Raw genomic sequence first — 12,500 nt, 5'->3', positions numbered from 1 at the left:
CACTTCCGAACTCTTATCTGGTTTAGTAATGATGAGATACTGACTTGACCGAAAAGATTTGATGGTAAGAAAATGTTCATTTTTTAAATTGGAACGGTCAATGGAAGTGGCCGCACAAACGTAGGCGAGATCATTAAGTCTTGCCTTCTTCAATGATCGACTGTAGATGAGGTCAACGAAATTTGTGAGAATAAAACCTTAAATTCTGAAAACATGTCTTCTCGTTTAATGGGCATGAGTAAAATCCAGAATTCCAAGCCGTAAGATATTACAATCAATCGAGATGTAATGATATTAAATAAGCTTTGTGTCTAGAACCCTTATTCCAATTTTGATAAAAATCAGAGTACGACGCGCGTATGGCAGCAGCAGCAACAACCAACGTATGCAAATAACCGGGTAGTGTGCGCTGTGACGTCACAGCAAGGAAGAAAAATGAGGAAAAAGATTAAAAAAAAAGAGAAACATGGCTCGAAAAGGACAGAAAAAATAGACGTGTTATAAACGTGGCCAAGAGAGACATGGAAAGACGTGTCCTAAATATGGCCGGACAAAGTCAGCGTACTATATGTTCGATACGGTTTTGTTAAGCATATTGAAATACGAGAGGAATTTTGAAGAACAGACAAGGCGTTATTCTGGAAGTACCTGTAAATACATGTCTGTTGTTCCAACTAAAATAAATGAGTTGGATTCTTTCCTTGTCTTTATTGCGACTGTCAGCATACAACGTGTAGGTCCGTGTAACGACACCGTTAAAAAAGGTGTACTACGTGCACTATTATATTATTTTGATTCTAAAATGTTTCAAATTTAAGCTCTCTTTTTTATACGCCTTAAGGGTCTTAAGTATATACGGAACAATCAAGTTGACACACCCGTTCCCGACAGATCACCGAAGTTAAGCAACGATGAGCCTGGCCAGTACCAGATGGGTGACCATTTGGGAAGGCTAGGTGCTGTATGTACCGCGACAAGTCATAAGAAATTTCCAGGTTGGTATCTGGAGGTGCATTAATTCACTTGGAGAGATGCTACCCTAGTCTTAGTTAAGGCATGTATCTAGGAGAAGGTAACTCTGATGACGTTGGCAACAGAACGTTGGATGGCCATGCAGGAGGATGAATCTTTAACAGATCAACGGTTCTATGGTATTAAGAGTTACGTTATTCGACTAAATATTTTTCGACTAGGAAGTATAAGAAAACTTCTCCCGGAACCTAATCGACACGAGAACCCCGATGCAAAAAGCCTTTCATGGACATACACAAACGCGCGCGCCCATTTTGCCTGTTATATATTAGACTAGCGAGGGTGCCCGGCGTTGCCCGGGTGTTTTGAGGTGTTCAAAAAAGAAGTGGTAGTAGGCAGGTAGGCAGGCTTGAACCCGTACCATAATGGAGGAAAAGAATGTGAGAAAAAGAGTTGGTAATTAACTTTTGCCTGGGTGGAGGATATTGGCACAAAGACAAAATGAAAAATAGATAGAGAGAGGTGGGATCGAACTCGAAATCGTACGGAAATTAGTCTTCCTTGCTAACCATTACGCCATAGTGAATAGCGAAATCAATGAGTTGGTAATCAATTTAAGAATCACGCAGATGCAGAAATGAACGTTGGTTTTTAAATCTCGTCGGAGGCCAGTTGCCCGGGTGTTTGGAGATGTGTGTTGAGCAAAAAAAAAAAAAAAAGTGGTAGTAGGCAGGCAGGCTCGATCCCGAACAGCGAAGGAGGAAAAAAAGATAAAAAGAGAGGTTGGATAGAACTCAAAAACGTAAGGTAATTAATCTTCTTCACTAACCATTAGGCTAAAGAGGACGTTCGATTAATTTCGCTTTATTTATACGAAAAAGACAAACACTCGAAAGAGGGAATCGTTTTAAAATTCGATCAAAAAAAAAAAAAAAGATAGAGACAATGTCCGTTTGTAAATCTGAGATATTACAATCTAGAAAGTGTTAGAAAACTTCTCCCGGAATCTAACCGACGTGAGAACCCTGACGTGAGAACCCCGACGCAAAAAGCTTTTCGTGGACATACACAAACACTTGTGCCCATTTTGCATTTTATATATTAGACTAGCAGGGGTGTTTGGTGTTGACCGGGTGCTTGTCAGTGTGCATGGAAAAAATGTTTTAGTAGGCGGGTAGGCTCGAACCCGAAGCCTTGAAGCGAAGTCGGAAAAGAAAACGTAAACCATTACCGCTAGGCTTAGATGGCAGATTAAGTGAAAATGGTTGAAAATAAACGCTTTTAAAACGCAGGTGGTAAAACGAACGTTTGGTTTTCTAGGTCAAACATCACACCATAGAGAAATGAAATCACGCAGAGCCAGTTAGTTTTTACGCTTTCTGCGTATTTTATGTTTGGGAAAACCAGCTCCCCATAAACAGAGGAGTGTCCAAGTGAATAGCAATTGTCTAATATGACGGGGTTTCCCCCGCATTGATCAAAGCTGATTGCTTTCTGGACGTCCCTGGCGGGAAAGGCAAGGAACTGACAGTATTTATTCGCTTCCCCACTGAGAAAATTAGGCACAAGGCCATTTTTTAATGTGAAGAGAGGGGGAAGGGGGACCTGCTCCCCGAGGGGGAACTGAATAGTGACAATTGGTATGAAAGATTTCTCCTACATTGACCAAAACTGATGGCTACAAGAGCAATGGTCTGATATGTGGGGTCGCCCCCACACATGGTCTTTGATTGCAGTATCTACCGGAACAGATATTATCCCGAGCCACGAAAGCCAAGGGACTGACTTCTTTTCAATTAATTTCACTTTATTTTTACTAAAAAGCCAAACAAACACGCGGGACCACGGGATAGCGTGAATTTTATAAAATAAAAGTCGATCAAATAAAAGATAGACACGACCTCCTTTCGTAAATCAGAGGTATTATAATCTAGGGAGTATATAAAAAGTTATAAGACATGGTACCCCCCCCACGAGCGCACCGCCCCCGAAAAAGCCTTTGCCGGACATCATATAATAAAGCGCGCACATACACAAACCCACATATTTTCGCTTTTATATAATAGATTATATTGGACCCAATATATAATAATGATTTAAAAAGTTAAAAAATATGACTCGTGCGCCACCACCGAGAAGCGAAACCAAAACGTTTAGCTTACGATTTATTTTTTCCTTTGACGTTAATGTCTGAGCTATAAAGAGATGTTTGCTGCAAGGCTAAAAATTAAAATATGAACTAATAGCTAATATGTTACGCATGCATATTCGTGATACCGTCGTCCACCTGGCAAATTCTATCTTTTTAATTTACACACTTTTGCACTGATTTTTTCGGGCTAAAAACGAAATATAAAGTTTCGCATGAATTCGAATACCCTATATATTAAGTTTCATGTCTGTAGACCAAAAACTGACAGAGAAGTCTGGTAGGAAATCCTTTTTAAACAAATATATATATATATATATATATATATATATATATATATATATATATATATATATATATATATATATACGCAAAGATAAATATATATTGAAAGAAGTTTGTTTTTACCATAACCTTTCTACGTAAATGTTACGCAAGTATAAATCATGTAGAATATATGTATGAATATAATTGCACGTAATAGTTAACTAAAGATGATCATCCCACGAAAAAAGCAAAAAACTAAGAGGGAATTAATTAAAATGAATGTTTAAAAGAATATGCATATTACGCGCAGCAAGATCGTTTGAAGACGAATGCCATTCCACGATCTATTATATATATATATATATATATATATATATGTATATGTGTGTGTGCGTGTGTGTGCGTGTGTGTGTGCGTGTGTGTGTTTTATTTTTTATTACCGTTTTATCTGTTTGGTTACATATGTTTCGGATGTTGGACCATGTGTACGATCCAACAACCTCGTCAGACCTTACAGAAATGGTTGTTAGTATTTGAAAGAAGTGTTTTAGAAGAAATACGAGAAAAAAGGGGAGGTAAAAGATAATAAGGGGGAGGGAGACGGGTATCGACAAATTGTGTATCTATGTCTATGTGCGCATGTATGTGTATGCGTGCATCTGGATGTTAGTGTCTGTATATATATGTGTATCTATATATATGCATGGGTGAGCGTATGTATGCAGATGCAGCTATATCTGGATTTATATGCATGCATGTGTTTGTATGTGTATATATGCCTATATCCACAATACACTTGACACTGAAAATAAAGTTAAGCATAACCACTGCCCAAAGCACCATGTTAGGAGCCCGCCCCTATGTATATAATTATATATGAACTTAACGGAACTACAAGTACCCTTGACTCATTATAACTTAACCACCACCCTCATAATCTTTAATCTTTAAACCTTTATACCTCATTTAAAAAAAATCCCTAGACGCTATGAATTAATCCCTATCCAATAAGCAAAGCAAATCAATACAGATATATCAAATATTAAACCAACAACATGTATTTTTAACATATCTTACACTGCGTCTACCTAACCTCGCATTATTAACTACACCCGCTTATTTATCCTTTATTTGTTTATTTATCTATCCTAACTTTACTTACTTAGTATAAATATATACATCTCTCTCTCTCTCTCTCTCTCTCTCTCTCTCTCTCTATATATATATATATATATATATATATATATATATGCATATATATATATGTGTGTGTGTATATTCATATTTTTATGAATATGTATATTTATATAATTGTATATATGTATATATGGGTACATGTGTGTGCATGCACATATGTATGTATATGTACATCTACATCTTACTGGAGGTCCGTACATGTATCTTCATATGTATATGTATGTGTATGTGCGGGCATGATTGGGTCTATATATATCCTTATATGTGTTTATGTATATGTTTCTATGTGCGCGTGTATGAATGTATGTGCTCATGGGTCGTGTGTATACACATGGATGTATATTGATATATCTATATCTATGTGAACATGTATGTGTTTGCGTACACATGGATGTTAGTGTCTGTATATATGTGTGTATCTATGGGTATGCATGGCTGAACGTATGTATACACGTATAGCTATATCTGAGTTTATATGCATGTGTTTGTATGTATGTAATGCCTGTATCCACAATACATTTAACACTGAAAATAAAGTTAAACATAACCACTGCCCAAAGCACCATGTTAGCAGCCCACCCTGTATATATATGAACTTAAGAGAACTACAAGAACTCCTGGCTAATTATAACTTAACCACCACTCTCATAATCTTTAACCTTTAAACCTTTATATATATATATATATATATATATATATATATATATATATATATATATATATATATATATATATATAACCAGAAATGGTTGTTAGTATTTGGAAGAAGTGTTTTAGAAGAAATACGAGAAAAAAGGGGAGGTAAGAGATAATAATATCTTCATCCCTACTTTTACCTAGATCCCTATAATTTTTTAGACACTATAAGTTAATCCCTATCCAATAAGCAAAGCAAATCAATACAGACCCCCTAAATATTAAACTAACATGTTTTTTGAACATATCTTACAATGCGTCTACCTAACCTCGCATTATTAACTACACCCATGTATTTACTTATTTATTTATCCTAACTTTACTTTATTTACTTAGTATAAATATACACATGTATCTATATATATGTCTTTATATTAATATTTTTATGCATATGTATATTTATGTAATTGTATATACGTGTATATGGGTACATGTGTGTATATATGTATGTATGTATATGTGCATGTACTTCTTACTGGAGATCTATATCTCCACGTATATGTATATATTCAGGTGTATATATATATATATATATATATTTATTTATATGTGTCTATGTATGTATATGAGTATGTATATGTGTATAGGAGTTGTGTGTATGTGTGTGTATGTCTACATATACATTGTTTATATATATGCGTATGCATATGGATGTATAGAAATGTACATACGTATGTGTATGTATGTATGCGTATTTGCGCGTGCGTTAGCGTATGTATTAGTCCTTAACTACCTAAAACAACTCATTGTCAACTGAAATGAACAAGTGGACTTATAGCGACTACGAAAATTCTAAATGGAACCTTTTACTTGTCGAACACATATGACACTTACACAGATCCTTTCTCTCTCTCTCCCACTCTTTCTCTCTCTCTCTATCTCCCTCTCTCTCTCATCTACTGCATATACCTGGCTAGACAAGCAAAAAGCAGTCAAAATTTTAAAACCTAAAAATTGAAACTCCTCTCCTTACCCCCTTTCTTTTTTCTTTACCATCCTCTCTCCCCCTCCCCTCTCTATATCCATATATCTCCACCCACGCCTACCTGAATCTACTACCCCTCCACACACTACAATCTAATGAACTTTGACCTTCAAAACTGAAATATTGTCGATATCCGTCTCCCTCCCCCTTTTTATCTTTTACCCTCCTTTTTTTTTTCGTATTTCTTCTAAAACACTTCTTCGAAATACTAACAACCAGTTCTATAAGGTCTGACGAGGCTGATCGTAAACATGGTCCAACATCCGAAACATATGTAACCAAACAGATAAAACGGTAATAAAAAATAAAACACATATTTGCTCTGCAATAGTATTGAGCACTCTTCAGGTTTTTAGTAATTACCAGTTTTATCATATATATATATATATATATATATATATATATATATGCATATATATTTAGAGAGAGAGAGAGAGAGAGAGAGAGAGAGAGAGAGAGAGAGAGTACAGTTTACCTAATATTTTCATATATTATATATACATCGATAACGGACATTTCCCTCTCTCAAAATATAAAAACATAAGATATTGCTGAATTTTTCTATTCATTTCACACATAAAAAACAATCCAATAACACTATTTTTGTTCTATAAGTTGAATAAATAAGTTAAAAATACCTTACTATTCCAAGACGTAAAACTTCTCTACTTCCAGCAAAATTAAAATATCCGATACCTTTTCCCTTGACATGCAACGTCTAAAATCCTTATTATTATTATTATTATTATTATTATTATTATTATTATTATTGTTATTGTTATTATTATTATTATTATTATTATTATTATTATTATTATTATACATGATTGAAGTTTTATTCTTAAATAATTAAAAAGATTAGTTCATGCATGTCTTACGAATAACGTTATTTCTTTCAAATGTTCATTCTAAATAAGTAGCAAGAAGGACTAAATATACAAATTTACCGAGGCATCGATTTAGGTCTAGAATTGATGCGTGTAGATAAATAAATATAAATAAAAATAAGAATAAAGTTTAAAAGGTTACATTCTTCCGAACTGATCGATTTTTGATACTTTTGCTTATCAACCGTCTTCTTTTTGAATTATTAAATTCAACGCGCGAGAAGAGTGACTACCCTCTTTACTCACAAGAATAAGTCCTTATCCTTCTCTCATAACGTAACAGAAATAATATATATATATATATATATATATATATATATATATATATATGTATATTATATATAAAATTATTTACTATAATGATTATTAAATACCTACAGAAACTAGTGTTTCATCCTTTCGGGAATCATCAGTGCAGGGTGTCACGATTAACACCAGTCGATAGATTCGAACCCGGCAACAGATGCAATCTCTGATTTTATTAGCAAGGACCTCATCTATTTGTCTACCGTTAAGCGCGAGAAATGTTGAAATTTAAACATTTATTCTTTTAAATGCTTTTTAACGTCTGTCAGAGTGATCTAATCATTATATGATGATCTGCGCGGGCGCGCGCGCACACACACACACTCTTTGGTTTACGTTTTAATAGATAGCCATCTATTTTTTTCTTTCACTTTCTGATGTCAGAATAGATCTCCCCGGTGTCTTTCGTCTATGTTAGCTGATGACGTCATCACATTGAGATTATAAAAAGGATTTCATTGAGCATGCAGATATGCAAGATCCATAGAGCTTTTGTAGATAAAAAATAAATAAAATAAAGTTAAACGTTGTTTTATATAAAATAAAATACGCATCAAGTGCGCTTGAAAGCCAAATCATTATTCAAATTAAATCAACGTTTCTATATTGAATTCACACACTTGATATTATTCTCGCGTTGCCTACGCACAGTTTCAACATTTCAAAATACAATCGCTGAGATACAACGCGCGACTCTTTACAAACAGACTTTTCTTTCTCCAACTTTACAACATGGCAAGGAAGAAGAAAAGGAAAAAAGAAAGAAAACAACATACTGAGGATGGAGTATAGCTCCGAAATATATTTATGTTATAAATTTCAAACAAGTAAAATATTTTTTTATTTTCCTAATATTACGTTGTGCACTTGATGCGTATTTTTTAAAATTCAAATTAAATCAACGTTTCTATATGGAATTCGCACACTTAACATTGTTTATTATGTTTATGTATACCAGGCGTGAACGCAGACCCCATAATATCATTGTAATACGAACTCATGCCCAATTAATATCACTATTGGATTCCTCATAAAATTAAACTTAAGAAGTATGTTTTTATGTGTGTGTGTGTGTGTGTGTGTGTGTGTGTGAGAGAGAGAGAGAGAGAGAGAGGGGGAGAGAGAGAGGGAGGGGGAGGGGGGACAGACACTTTGTGTTTTTCTTTTTTGTTTCATTTTACTTCAGTCGAAGTTTTCAGAAATCAAGGGCTCCTTTCCAGAGTTAGCACTTAATCTCTGTATAAGATATACATAGTTATTCGAATTTTCTATTAAAGCACTGCGTTATCTCTCAAACGCTAACCTAAAAAAGAAGTTCAGAACCTTACTTTTCCTCTCTGTAATTGATCAATTAACTACGCTATAATACATCTTTTTTGTGGTCACTTGGTTTTACTGGATTCAAATCATCTAGTCCGGTGGAGTATCTCGCTTATTGCTGTTACCGGAGGCAGCATCACTTGGAGAAGGCGTATTATTCCTCATATAATACAGTGTGGGATAGCCATACGCAGGGCGTCCGATTTGGACCTTAAATACAATGTTATTTTGGACATTAGGTCAGGGTTTAGAGAGATGTTTAGGGATTTTCCCTGATAAAATAAAATAACACAATTCTATGACGCGAGCGTACTTTAGAAAGAAAGGAAGGAAGAAAGTAGAGTCGGGTCTCCACTGCCTTACGAGGTAGTTACAGCCAGTGGCTGTCGTCGATACCTTTAGTAGGGGCAGCGAAGCGAACAGACGTCTAGCACCATCCAAGGCTGGTAGCGTAAGAGCGAGGGTTTTCTTCTGAGACCGGAAGCTGTCTGGTCCCTAGGGGTTAATTCGTATTCATGTGCAAGTCCTCAGATTGGACAGTTTAAGGCCGCATCACTCACTCAGAGGAAGCGAATGCGCGAGAAGAAAAGGGGTCTATTTGTGTCTGCTACAGATGTATCCTCATGGCAGATTTTTCTGATAAACACCTGTACAGAGAGGCCTTAATTATTCAAGGACAGTGTCTAATAGGCATTCAAGTTGTTGCGTACGCGCGCGTGTGTGCGAATGTATACATGCAGCGGCTCTGCTGTTTTAACAGTGTCGGCGGCCACGCCTCTCCGAATTTGTTGAGCCATCGTAATCTCAGGATTCAGGTAAAGACGGTAGTTTTCCGTTGCTTTCCGGTTTGATTCGGGGGTGTATCGCCCCCTTCCGCGCAAGTTAAACGCGATGGATGTAATGTTAGGAAATGTTGTAGCTTTTTTTAATACGCAAAAATTAACCAAACTACAATAATTCCTAACAATACTTAATATCCATCCAAAATCATATCCTGGAAATTGATTGTACAGCCAGATTGCGACACTGACTTCCGGAAGTAAATAAATAAATAAATAAATAAATAAAACAAAAGAAAAGCCCCGCCAAATAATTGTATGCATTTCTTTTTATTCTCTCCCATGAAGAAGAGATACTACTCTCGAAAATTAGGGACATCAACATCTACCATCTTGTACGACACATTATGTTGGTAAATAAACGTAAGATAATTGAAAATTCCTTCTACTATTGTCATTATTCTTTTATATACTAACTCGTGTCCGCAGTGTTTCCTACGAACCGCATTAATATAGCCTTCAAACGAATCCTTAAATAGTGATTTAAATGATAACAACAAGACATCGCCGGTAAACAAAAAGACTAACTAAATTATGCTTCGTTAATGTTCGCACCAATATTCATATAATATCAGAGAATTACGTTAGTAATTTAATTTTTCACATATAAATTATTAGCATTTCTAATAACCTAAAGAAAACAAAAAAGAAAACACTAACCGTTGCCATTTTCTTTAGAGTGGAGTTTTTTTTTCGGATTGATTTCACGCAGAGATGGTCGTCTGATTTACTATTTCCTTTTTCGCTTCACCTTATCGCTTGGCTAGAAAGCGGCACATTTTTATTCACTTACTTTTGTGTGACGGGGCGGATTTATATTTATTTATACACAAATAAATACAAGTTGGTCTTTATTATAGAGTGGAAGATAAAAATATATTTAAAGAATCTCCAAACTTATAAAGAGTATTCTGTTGGAGGCGTAAATGTTTTATAAAATGAACCATGAACGTTGTGTTTATCGATAAAAATTACTCTGGTACTAATATTAATGGTCTATGATAAAAAGTGCTCTTGTTGTTGTTGTTGTTGTTGTTGTTGTGAGAACATTGAGCAGCTGTCTGGGCCAATTTATATAAAAACATTTACAGCATTCCATATAATTAGGAAAAACACCGTAATTTCATAGAAGCATTCCCATCTCCAATAACCCTAAACCTAACGGCCCAAAATACGGCACTTATACAGATTACAGACCGTGCTATATTTTTCAAGTTAAATAAAAAATTTTTTACGGTACTTTCTGTGTATTAAATTGTTACGGAATAGTACAGCGTGATTAAAAAGCCCTTTCTTCGCCTCCATGCTAGTTTCTAAATAATAACGTTATTATTATTAAGCAGTGAAGCACGGTTCTTATTCTGTATGAGTGCCCAAAATACGTAGAAAACAAACAAAAAACAAAGTACCCAAAATACGTAAAAAACAAACAAACAGAAAAAAAAAAAACAAAAAACAGTTTGGAATCCGGTTTGGAGACGAGAGTGATTCTATGAAAATACTAACATTCTTTCTGTTTTCTTTTTGTTGGTTAAAACCGGCTTGTTTAATGCTTAATACGTAGCAATAAAAAAAAAAAAATTAAAAAATAATCTAAAAAATACATGCCCCTATATACTTTGTTATAGACACATAAAAAAGAAACACGTGTTTGTCTGGTCTCCTTTCTAAACCTCACTGCAAGTCATCTACCCGACATCTGCAAAATCCTTGCACAACATTCTGTTCTTGTGCGCCGAAACAACAGGAAAACTCGAATTTTCAGTTTTCGTACCGGCCCTCCGTATAAAAGAAGCCAGACGTGCGTTTAGTATAAGATGGGTGTGTCAAAAGTTTCCCTTTTTGTAAACAATGCTTATAGTTCCTATACACCGTGAAATGATCTGACAAAACTAATGGTGGGACGGTTCTGATACTTTTTTCCAGATTCCGACGCAATGATCGATTCTGTTTTATATTCCCGATTCCGATACACTTACCGATCTCGATACACTTACTGATATCCGATTTTCATTCTAAAATCGCCTAAAAAGTGTAATTTCATTTCTGGGAAAAGAGCGGGGGGGGGGGGGGGTAGCGGAGAGTCATTTACTTTTTAATGTAGATAACATTTTCTTTTTTAATTTGACAAACTTCTTAATGTTTTCACCTCGTGTATTGTATCCAAAATTTAGAGATTTTTATGTATATTTTTTCACTTGTGCCAGCAACAGAAAATGAAGTTTTAAACAAAATTAAAATAAAATTAAAAAAAAAAAAAAAACAAACATTATTGAAATCGGAAATTAGACTCATTTTTTTTTATTTCCGATTTTTCAGATTCCCGATTCCGATTAGTCGTTCCAAACGAAAACGAGGAACACACACACACACACACACACACACACACACACACACACACACACACACACACACACACACACACACACACAATATATATATATATATAAAAGAAAAGAAAAGAAAGATTAGGTACATAAAAAAGTGCCCTAAAAATCCACATGTTGCCTTTTATCAGATCTGATTTTCTAATTTTTGTTGTTGTTGTGATTTTCAAAACTACCAAAAAGTCTTTCCTCGCCATTCTATTCATTAGCGCTCGCTCTGCAACTGACGATGGTTCCGTAAACTACTATTTCTGCGACGACTAATCGTGCTACCGTGAAGCCGGTTTTCTTCCCCAAACATCTTCAAACAATAATTCCATACAACTATTGCAACTACAACTACAACCCACGCCCACCCCCCACTACCAGTTGTGTTAAACAAAGTAAAGGAGAAAAAAATAGTAGTACCGTTAGTAGTAGTGTCATGATTAAGCAACCCATCTATGATGTTCCATTAGACAATTACGTGTACAGTTGGGAAACGTATCGACGATT

At 35.0% G+C, this 12,500-nt stretch overlaps 1 protein-coding gene across 1 annotated transcript in view; it reads left to right on the top strand.

The window, feature by feature from the left end:
* LOC145258261 (sulfate transporter-like) overlaps positions 1-12,500 on the top strand; it is a 292,022-nt gene that overhangs the window by 16,551 nt on the left and 262,971 nt on the right. The gene's annotated exons all lie outside the window — the stretch shown is intronic.

The sequence above is a fragment of the Euprymna scolopes genome, chromosome 3 (assembly GCF_053919585.1).
Source record: "Euprymna scolopes isolate OS-2025 chromosome 3, ASM5391958v1, whole genome shotgun sequence".
Taxonomy (NCBI): domain Eukaryota; kingdom Metazoa; phylum Mollusca; class Cephalopoda; order Sepiida; family Sepiolidae; genus Euprymna; species Euprymna scolopes.
Note: the sequence above shows the minus strand (reverse complement) of the source record. Positions and strands in the feature narration are given on the sequence as shown.